The following is a 12,147-nucleotide window of genomic DNA, read 5'->3' as shown; positions in this document are numbered from 1 at the left end:
TTACCCTGTCAGATTCTAGATTAGCTTCACAACCATATCTTGATTTTTTAAATCTTTTTTAGTGTCTTCTTCAAATTTCTTTTGCCAGGTGGCTCATACCACATACTGGATGCTGCTGTCAAAACTCCCAAAGTATCTACTGATTTCCTGCCTTAACTTCAATCTAAGCCCCCTTTCTATGCCACTGCCCCCCACTCTGCTGCACCTCACTCAACTACCTTTCTCATTTGCTTAGTGGGAGGATCTCTTCCACTTTGCCCAGGCTTTAAAAATGGTGAAGCAACAGATCTCATTTTCTTCTTTCTCCTGTTTTTTGAAGGAATTAAATCACTGGAGTTAAGAAAAGTTGGGAGAAAAATATGTCTAGAAAGTGTAAGAAAATATATAAGAAAGTGTAGCTTGTGAATCTTTCTAGTTTCACTCCCTTCTTCTTCATTTATCCCCTAGCAACTCTTCCTCGTAAGAATGAAATCTCCCTCACGTACCTTAATGCAGAAAGAAGTCCATTTGCTTCTCTCCCAAACAAAACTTGCTTAATTCTGACTGTATTGCAAAGGACTCCAGGACACAATTTGTAGATTAATTTAGAGATTTACAATCTGAATTTTCCTTCTGTAAAATATTGAACTCAATAGAACTCAATAGTTTTAAGTCATTTACGGAATGAACGTGTAAATGTAAGCAACTTGTCTCCTTTATTTGTTTGGTTTGTTTTTATTTAACAAAACACTAGTACAAGTGCATTCAATAATCGTGGATATGAAGTATGGATATACCTTGATATGTAGAATGTAGCTCAAAGTCCTCACTACTGCAAAATTACTTTTGCAGTAAAGTATGTCTTGAAATCTAACTACTTGTACATGCAAAGATTGATAATCCCCAGATTTCATTATAAAATTGTTGTGTATTGAGTCACTGATAACTGGCACAAATAGACTTCTAAGTATACACATCTCCATTTTTTCACAAATATGTGTTCCATGATCTCCCTCCTCACCCCCTCCTTTAGCTTATTCACATCAGAAAAGATGTATTGGTTGGAAATATTTCTCTCGCAGTATCTATAAAAAGCACACTGTTGCTTTTTTTTGTATAATTTTATATCAAAGATGTTGATTTATACCAGTCAGAAATTAGCCCCATAGTGATATTTCATTCTCACAATTCAAGCATCAATAACTTCTTGGAAGTAGAAAATTCAAGCATAAAAATATTGCAAGCATCCACTATAGCCACGAAAGGGAATGGAATGTGATAGAATTAATTTACACGTTAACATAGCAAACTCAACTGTTCATTATAGTGATTAGAGCAGTATACTACAGAAACTACATTATAACTTGAGAAGTTGGGGGAAAAGGCAAAGTATTACCAAAGAGAAGGAAAGACAATACCAACAGAATACTGGTACATAGGGCACACATGCTATTCATTTGCATGAAATTAGGAATTAGATATTTGAGCACAATATAAAGAGGATCTATTAGCTATGATTCTTTCCCAGTTGTGTGAAGCTACTCCACCTTCCTGATTGATACTATGTTTCATACATTTCACTCTGACTAAAGCAGCATAATAAAAGTGATGTACAGTTTAATTTGATACATAGTATCATCTCAGTAAAAAAGGTAGATACATTTTTATAGGAAAATGGATTATCTTCTGATTTTTATGTTAGCCAGGAGCAATGTACAGGATACTTGTAGTTTTGCTTTTTTTACGACAAGTTTCATTAGTATGCCCAGAAGTATTCTGTCAGGTTTTTAGGTAGACATTTAATTAGACTTGTCTTGAAAAAAAAATTAAAGAATCTAAGTTACAGAAAGACAGCAGCATACTTACCTTGGAAATGGCATTCTTCATTTCACAAGCTGAACTGCTGCAACTGTCTGATAAGGCCGCCTCTTAAAGAAATGATTTGTAAGACTAAACAACTGATCAGCTTTTGGTCAAAAAACTATGTTCATGGGATTTCTGAAATCTAGACAAAAGAACAAAGGGAAATTTCAATCAGAATTGGAAAAAAAAGGAGTTACTTCACTTGCAATTTCTGTATAAGTTTTTTTCTGAAATCTTTATTATACCTTTCATTCAATATTTTCTTTAAAAAATATAGAAATGTCTTTTAAAACAAAAGATTTTGAAAAAAAAAGAAGGATTCTATAATAATCCTATAAGGTTAATTACCCTTAAAAGCAGCAAGAGAGGTGACTTTAAAATTTATGGACTTCATTTTACTCCCTTTCAAAATTCCTGTTGATTTCTACAGTGAAGGACCCAGGCCTTACAGAAAAATGTGATTTTAAGCCTTACAGATTAAGTATGTATTAGGCTTTTAAGTAATAAGAATAGTATTTATATTGGCTGTGACTAAGCTTTTGGCTTTCTTGAGCAAATTGGAATTCAGTAGACATGCACGTGATTTTGCCCTCTAGTGGCAGACTCCTGAATAGAATAAAAGGCCTTTTAGGGTAAAGTTACACATTATACTTAGACTATACTAAATCTGTGGAATGTTAAACAGTGTGAAAGTTAGAACATGCTGGGAGCATTAACGGTTAATGCTGTTTCTTGCCTGCAAAGCTCTGACTTGCAACTGGAGGGCTGGCAAAAAGGGTCATGGCTAGAAGCCAGGACAGCTGGGTTCTATCTGCTCTAGGTGTGGGGAAGGGCTGGGGCGGTGCATCCTAGGATGCTGAAGGACTAGAAATTAGGGGTATGCAAAACAGGCCATATTTGATTTGGATTCAGATTCGGCCCATATTGGGGACAGTGATTTGATTTGGATCACTTTCCCAATTCAATTCGGCTGAATCTGAATCTGAAGATTCAATGCTGATTTGGAGAATCAGTGACTCAGCCACAGGCACAACTTTAAATGTTTTTTTCTACATACCTTGAGGTACCAGGCATGGCTTGCAAACACTGCAATAGTGGGGCAGATGGAATGTCCCACAGGAGTGTGGGGTCCCCCTCCAGTCCACTTCTAGGTCTGCCTCTGAGTGAGTGGGGGACCACCTCCCAGCACTCCCCTGGCTTATTGATTGGCTGCAGGGGGACCCTGGGTGTCCCCCGGATGCAGGAGGCACCAGTTGCCGAACCGAGGGGCTGAGGGGCATCCCCCGTGCACTTCCTGGCGGACCCGCAAGTGAACTGGAATTGGTTCTGGTCTGCTTCCATGTCCACTGCCAAGTTGGGGACCCTCCCCCTGTGCTCCCATGAGATGCTTCATCCGCCCCACCACTGCAGCATTCATGAGCCAATTGGTACCTTGAGGTATCTAGAAAAAACGTTTAAAGCTGTGTCTATGTCTGAACCACTGAATCTTTCCTAATCGCTCCAAATTGATTCAGAGGGTTCTGATTCGATTGGGAGAGATTAAAGGGTCTCCCAAGTCAATTCAGATTTGAAGATTTGACTGCCGAATCAGGCTGAATCTCTGCCAAATCGAATCAGTGACTGAAGCTTCACACATCCCTAGTAGAAATGACTCATTTTATCTCCATGGAGCAGACTAAAGTTACCCTAAAACAAACTAGGTACCATGGCGCAGAGTGGTTCAGCTGAAGTAATGTAACTTTGAAATGCTCAGAGGGCACTTAGTATAACGTAACAAGCTTTAAGTGCCCTTTAAGTGTAATATGTAACTTTACCCTTAATGGCAGAGGTTCTTCCCTGAAGATGTTTCAGCCAAATACTCAAATCCTAGCCTCAGTAAGTGAGAACACACAGCTGAACCCACTGTTAACGGCACTACATGGAGAAAAAAGGAAATCCTGGCCTCTGTATGTAGGTTCCCCTCACTTTATGTGGGTTCTGTATTTGTGAATTTGCTCTTATGCGATGGTGCTTTTTATACCAAAAATTCATTATATGAGAGGTAAATTCAGTCTTTTGTGATCAGTGTGGTGGGAGCTTGCTGTCAGCTGCTTTGTGCAGTGCATACTGTGTACTGCGTTGTGGAAGTGACGGGCACCAACATATAGTCTCCTGTGTGGATCTGTCCTCCTCACTTGTCTGCAACGCGTGTTTCTGTAGTTGCCATCCCCATTATGATAGCACCCTTTGCTTGTGTGTACTGTCTACCGTTGCTGAGTACCAAAGTTGTCTTGTAAATGTGGTAGAAATAGGTCTGAGGGTCAGTAAAGTCAAGGTCTTGGAATGTATCCCTATTTGTTACATTATAAAGTGGGTTCCCTTTATGCAAATTCAAGTTATGCACTGTTTTCCAGGAATGCATATACAGCATAAAGCAAGGGCAACCTGTATGGAACAGCCACACAATTTGCTTCAGAATCCACCCTTGCTATACAGTAGTGCTGTAGAAACTTGGCTTTTCTTTTTAAAAAACTGTTTTTCAAAAACACTGCCTGGATTGTTGTAGGGATAACCTTGGAAATATGAACAGAATGTAACCAATGGAATGAAACAGAGTGTAACTAATTGTCTTCCCAAGTCTGAAGACAACTAGAAACGATTCCTCTGAGAGTTGCAACCATGTCCATTTATCTTATTCAGAGCCCTGTAGACTCCACGATTTCATGTCTGCAGAAGGTGGCATTTTTCCAAGGTGCTATGAAATTCAACATTTTGTTGAAAATAGACACCCAACATTTTGCTGTCTGTTTCTCTGGCTTGCTGGGAGCTGCCTGCAGCTGCTTCTAACTCTAAAGTTTTCCCTACAGGGCAGAGGGCGAAGGGGGCTTAATTGGATTTCATTCATGCTCACTGCACTATTCCACAAGAAATTCTTCCCTGCCCAGCTCTCACAACTTGGTTGATAAGGCTAGCACCCATATACTTGCTACAAACTGCAGTTTGCCCTCTCTTGTAGGTGCTGGTCTGGAAACTAAATGATTTTCTTCATCCTTAAATGCTTGAAGGAATAAGACACCACCACAAGTATAACTCAGAAAGCTTATTATCATCCAGAAAGCTGTCATAAGTCTTCAGCCAACAGATAATGGAACTTCTAAGAAAAACTCAGTTAAACCCTTAACACTATATCCTTCCCTGGTGTAAATTTCTTCTTGGATATAATTTTAATGAACTGATGCTGATTTGCAACAGCTACAGATCAAGCCCTCATTACATTCTGAAACACACTTTAAAAATGAAAAGTATACTACACGTACCATTACTACTAGCCTTGTGGAATCAGAAAGTCAGTCTTCTATCATTCTCCATTAAACAGTGTAACCTACACTCCTTTTCATCTTTTAATATTAAAGTGAACAATTACTGAATATGGAATACAACACCCTTCTGCTCAGTATACCCCAATCCTGCACTGCCAGGCCTTTCTTCAGTTTTCTTACATATTCTTGTATCCTTCAATGATCAATTTGTTCTCATTAGCAGGGGGCACCCTGAATGAACAGAATAGACCAAATTCTTTTTCCCATTGTATTTTTGAAGGCAGTCTTCTAACTCTCTGTATTTGGCCCTGGCTTTATGCTGAGGTTGCATATGCATGTGCTCATTTCCTGGACTATGTGTAGCCTGCTGCTACACTGTAACACAGTGACATGGATGTATATTTGAACACAAGTTCCGGAAAAATTATGGGAGTGGAAGGAAGGATGGCCCTGCTATATTTTAGCAGCAGTATCTAGATGGTTGGGACACTCACCCAAAAAGCCAGAAACCAGGGTTTGGGCCTTCTGCAACATAGAAGGGGTTTGAATTTGTAGCTTCTAGAAATATCATGGTACAGGCTAGGCATTATTTAGATTTTAAGCCCTTATTCAATGCTTCTTTGAGGCTGACCCTTTGTCCCTTACATTTAATAGTTAGTGGGCACATTTACAGTGACATAGCTCATTGCTACAGCAACATAGCTCATTACTATGACACTGTAGCATCAGTGGGCACAAATCCATCAATGAGCTATTGTATAGTAGGGTTGGAAATAACCTGTGGTGCCAGGACTACGCAGTATCAGTGGTTACTGCTCAGTCATTTAGTCCTTGCTAAAGTACTACTGAAGTACTATATGACTGAGCAGTAACCATTGGTACTGCATACTCCAGGCACCCCAGGTTATTTTCAAACCTACTGTGCAGTAGCTCATTGATAGATTCATGCCCACTGATGCTACAGCACCGTAGCAATGAGCTATGTTGCAGTAGCGATGAGCTATATCACCGCAGCCCATTGCTATGGCAATGTAGTATCTCAGCTACAGTGACATATTTGCTTTAGCAAGTTGTAAATGACTGCACAGTAATAACTATGCAGTCAGGCCCATGTGTGGATGCACCCAATGGGGAAAAAAGATGGAGAATAATTCAATAAAAAAGCAGTGGGAGCAAGAACCCAGGCAAGAGCCCAGGGCCTTCCATGGCAGCAGCATCTCATTGAACAACACACTTTCTGGCCTGGTTTCTTTCTTCTAGACCTGCCTGGATCTTTCAGGCTGCCCGCTTCAAAAGGCATGCCAGAGAGGGCGCAGGTTATGGTCTAATTTGCAGTGTTATCAGTGGAGCACCATGCTAGGTCAGTTGCAAATTCAAACCTCTTCTGGGTGAGGGGGGACTTAATCATCTGTCTCTGGTTTTCAGATCAAGTGCCCCAACTATTTAGCTACCTGATGGACCTCTTTTAGAATCATAACACCTATTAATCATAGGTTGATCGCCGGCTGCACATTCATAAGTCAGACAAATGTACACATCTAGGAGGGGCCTGCATATCTGCCTGGCTACTGCACAGCCTACTGTAGCTGCATGTACATTGAGATGCCTGCACTGCAAGGAAGACAGAATGGCTGCTTTTGCATAAAGTGCCAACATTTCCACATCCACAGTTAGAAAGTTGCCATTTTGATGCACAAAGGGAAATAGAATTCCACCCGCTGAGTGAAGCCAGCACTCTGCTGTTAGTCTGCATTTCACTGCACTCATACCATGGTAAAAAGAGGGTTTAAGTTGTTATGTTCTGAATAGCTACTCCATTTATTTGGTTACTTCACACATGCTGCTAACACTAAGGCATGATAATTTTGTTTGCTTTAACCTGTAATTCCTTTTTAAAATAGGGTTTTATACATAAAATGCTAAATAGTGTTTAAATTACATAGTAGAATCACAAATAAGTGTAGTATAATATACAAATTCAGTTAATGGTTCTTAAAATTTGTTTTAAAAAATAAGTACTGTCACACACCTGTAAACAGTACTGCATAATATAATGCAGTAAATTGAAGTTTCAGATGCTTCGGTCTATATAATTTTATTCTATTTCTCTCCTCAGCAGGAACTTAGGCAGGGTTGCAGTTTCAAAGCACTGTAAATAAAAACAATGATGTAAGTCAAACCACTAGATATCAAACAGCTCAAATTAGCTTCTTTTACCAGCAGCAGGGTGCATGCTTTACTTTCTTCCCAACTCATCATGTATGGAAAAACAGAAAAACTCAAGCAAATTGCACATTACAGATAAGACTGATATCCACATAATTTTCACAGAACTCTTTTACACAGAAAAATAAAATATTTGAGAATGACATTGGCTGTAAACTTGAATTATTATGTAATGTTCTCACTTTGTGGGAAAACAGGGAGAACATACGCATGGTTCTTATCCTCCCCTGACAAGAACCAGTGACATCAACAAAACATCAGTGTCTCCATCTCTCCAAACCCATGCAGCATTAAGCATCCACTCCTACAAGGTAGTGAACATCGTGAGTACTGACATATGTGGGTGGGTGGGTGGAAAAACACTCTACCAGAAACAGCAGCGCGTTACTTTGACACGGCTCCACAGAGTTGGTAGAGATCAGGCACTTCAGCATAGCTTTTTGGAATTTTAAACTAAAATTTATTCAATCAGCTATAGATAAAAGTGCCAAAAATGCTCCGCTAAAGTGCCCAAACTCTACAGACGTAGGGAAATCTGGGTGCACTCATGTGCTGCCTCTTCTGGGCATGCACTGGGCTCAGTGCAGGAGTACACTAAGTTTAAAGTAAAGTACAATTTTGTTTTGTTTTTTCCATATCTGCATGCTTATGCATCTTCTTTTGCCATTGGATAACCTGCTCAGCAAAACTCCCATGTAACTCAGTCAAAGTTTGCCTGGATAAGGACTAAGTAGAAGATTATGACCAAAATCACTTTCACCTGTTTTCAAGCGCTAGGTGGGAGGGGAACTCCATTAAAGAATGAGCTTGTCTGCACCCTACACAGTGAGGTCTGCAGCGTGGCTGGGGGTAAAAGGAGGACTAAAAAGGTCTGCATGGGGGCTGCTGGGATGCAGAAGGGTTTGGCAGGTCAGGGGGCTAGCAAAAGCCACATGGGGGCCTTGGAAGGGGCATTAGGAGAGTTGTCAGGATTGGAGAGGTTCTCTGATCTCATCAACCCTCCTCCAGAACTGCCCAACCTCCTGCCCCAATGCCACCCAACAAGTTTGACCCTACAAATCACTCTGAAGGCTGGTTTTGCTGGTGTTTACTGGTCCTGGGAGTCTGGTTGAAGTAAGTCAGGGTAGGGGGAGAGGTGGATGGACTGGGGGGGGGTTGTGGCTCTGCAGTGGGGGGTTGGTGAAATGGGGGCCTCTCTCCCCCCTGGGACCAGGGGCTACCCCACCAACCCCTCAATCTTCCCAAGCCCCACAACCCTGCCAAACCCTACAAATCACTCTGAAGGCTGGTTTTGCTGGTGTTTACTGGTCCTGGGAGTCTGGTTGAAGTAAGTCAGGGTGGGGGGAGAGGTGGATGGACTGGGGGGGGGTTGTGGCTCTGCAGTGGGGGGTTGGTGAAATGGGGGCCTCTCTCCCCCCTGGGACCAGGGGCTACCCCACCAACCCCTCAATCTTCCCAAGCCCCACAACCCTGCCAAACCCTCCCAGGCCCCACTTACCCCAAGAAAACCCTGCTGCCCCCCCAAACTCCCCCTACAGACCTCACATGCATCCCCATGTCCCCCAATAGCTTCCTGCATCCTAATTTACCTTAGTTTGAGTGAATTTTTAATTCAATATAACCTCCCCCTAACCTCTCTGAATGCCTGTATGTACCCCCAAATATACTCATGCCAACCAAGTGCAAAGCTACGTTTTCATTGCACAATTTTCATATATGACACCCAAATTCCAATAATATATAGCTCTCACATTTAACATTTAGCTATTAACATAACATTAGCAATTTCTACTAGAAAACATAAGCAATTTGCCAAAAAAAACCCCAAACAAACTACAAAATCATTATGTATTTTAGTTTTGCCCCAACATAAAATTTTGCTAGTTTTGCAGGGAAGTTTCAAATAATTCTATAGAAAAATGGCAGATTTTGCCAGTGGCAACTATTTTAATATTTTTACAGATACTAACAAAATATTCAGGATGAAGCCATAAAGCATCTGACAGATTTTTAAAGCCACTGTGATACCTTACCATTTGAGGGATTTTTTGAAATTGCCTTATTTAATGTGAATTAGACAATGTAAATGTAGTTATAATTCAGAAAACTGTACAGCCTTATTATCAATTTACAAATATTTTTTAAAAATATTTACTTTCTTTCATATTACTCTAATATATTAGATCAGTGGTTCTCAAGCAGGTTGTTGCAGCACCGTGGGAGGCCTTGAGATTCTTTCAAGGGTGCCACAGGATGTAACACAACGTTACCATCATTAGGTGTGTAAGAAAAACACATATATTTCAAACAGAAATCTATAGTGTCAAAAATGTTTTATTTCTGCTGCAGACTTGCTGAGTTTTTCTGCTACAGAAAGACTGCTCTATTATTTTTTATAGTCAAAAACCAACTGAAAACAAAGAGCTGGCATTTTCCAACAGGTGCTTTGAGTCTAAAAAGGTTGAGAACCACTATATTAGAATCTTCCCTTTTTTTGGACAGGAATAGTATTTTAGCTCATTAACCACATTTGAAGAAACTTATCTAAAATAAAATTAGTATAGTTGTTTAAAAAAAATCCAAAATGTTAAAGCAGCAGCAAATAATACATAAAGGTCAAATTTAGGGGTGATTTTCCTAAGAAGAAGTGCCTAAGTTTCCTAAGAAGAAATAAAGTGCCTTAACAAAATGGTTTATATTTTGAATTTGAAGCTTACTTAGACCTCCTTTGGATAGTCTTGACCAACGCCAGATTGTGTCCGTTCCCAAGTACAGGATGTGATTCAAGCTTCTGGTACTAAGTTTTCAAAGTCTTCAAAGACTCTGAAAGCCCATATTCTAAAAGGGCCATGTCCCCTCTGACACAGTGAAAAGAAACAAGGTTGTTGATAAAAGCTGAACTTATTTAATGATTGTGATTTCAATGTGTTCAGAAAAAGCTTCAAGCTAAAACTGTTTGGGAACCAGAATTTCCATTAAAAATGTTTGAGGGAAAGGGTGTAAGACTGAGTAACAAACAACTTGCTGAAGATGTTACAAAATTATATTTCAGAGAAATCTTAATCTCCCTCTTAAAATAAAATTCTGGTCTTCAGTCCAACCTATTCTGGTTTAGTTAGCAAAATACACTGTTGCTACCCTTTCTGGCCAAACAGATAAATAAAAAAATGAAATCCCTTTCAATAAATTCTCTCCCTGCAGCTGATATTTGTAGAATGAAGAGTGGATAATGTCTTGGCAGTCAAAAAACCCAGACTCAATATCCCAGTGCCCACAGTCATCTGATCAGAGTGCCAGTGGCCAGCACATTCAAACTTATCAGCTTACCCCCAGAGCTCAAACACAGCAAAGGCTTATGTTCAGGCATCAAATTGCATTGCTCAGAGCTCCCTAGTCTTTCTCTTTTCCTGTGAGGCATTACTAGCTGACAGCTTCCCTTAACCCCGAGTGCTCAATTCTCTTGCCATTCCTTGGCTCATACCCTCCTACTGTACTTGCTGATCTCAGTCCTATTGTGTCTGGCATTGGCTTGGTCTATCCCTAGCCTCCCTGCATTTGTCTGACAAGCAGGAAACTTGACACTTATGCTTGTCCAGATAGCGCTTGTACTTGTTCCAAGCTGCTAAGCAATTAGGTATCTTCCAGGCACAGTTGCTAGCATGCATCCAAAGCACATTAATTTCTTGGATGAAGAAACAGAGGAGGAGTTCAATTTAAAATTTGGGGCAGTGAAGGGACACTTAAAAGTATATTTTCATCACTCAGGCTCCTATCATGTCCAAAATCCTGTCCACCTGCCCCTATTTCTTTCTGACCATTTCTCCCATAACCTCTCCCTCTTATGAGTTCTTCCACTTTATTTCCACCCTAAATAATCTTTAACTCTCTCCAGCTCTCTTGCCTCCAAGCCAGGAAGTCTTTATATAATTTCTCTTCACATACGCACAATAAAAGAAAAGGCAAAACTTTCTCTTAATGGGTTATTATTGCAGCAATAGAATACTCTGCCAAAACTTCCTGTACTTCTCCATCTTGTAGCAAGAGCAGAGGACCTAGAAGGAGGGATAAGAGAGAAGATACCTGCTAGAAGGGAGGGATCCTCTGTCAGCAGTGGAATGAACTTGGGTCTTTACTATTAACTCTACCTTTGTCCATGGTGCAACTTGCAAAGAGAGAGAGCTAATCCCAAACCACTGCTGAGACAGCCATTTTAAAGAAGATGGCCACAGGGAATTCAAGAGAAGCTTCTTTCTTGTTCTGCTGAGAATTGTCCTATACTGTGCACCAGTCTCTCACACCTCGGTTCCTGATCCAGCAACACCCTTAACAAGATGCATAGTTTAAAACTTAGTTCCTTCCTTGCATCTGATTTCATCAAGGATGTGATTCGTTGTACTGTATTCATCACATATAATCAGAAAAAAGCTATACGTTTGAGTACTTTTGGTGCTCCAAGGTGGAAGATGTAGAGGAAAACAGCATTAAATTACATTAAATTACATTCTGCCACTGAAATCAGCAGGTCAGCCTCTAAAATTTCATCACAGACATGCAAATTTATCATTGAAATGGATAAAAAGGAAAATTAAATTTTGGCCTTTATATCAAACATCATAATGTCAAACTCATCAAGGCAAGAAAAAGTAGTGGCAAATGCTTTCTTTTCTTAGCAAAATCCTAATTTAAGGGTTTTATTCCCCCTTACAGTTTTATAGCCCATTTCCTTTCACTGTTTCATATCACATTTTCCTACTATCAAAATTGCTGGATTCAAATAAGG

This window comes from Crocodylus porosus, unplaced genomic scaffold (genome assembly GCF_001723895.1).
Source record: "Crocodylus porosus isolate Cpor-Errol unplaced genomic scaffold, CroPor_comp1, whole genome shotgun sequence".
NCBI classification, from domain to species: Eukaryota; Metazoa; Chordata; order Crocodylia; family Crocodylidae; genus Crocodylus; species Crocodylus porosus.
This window is presented reverse-complemented; position numbering follows the sequence as displayed.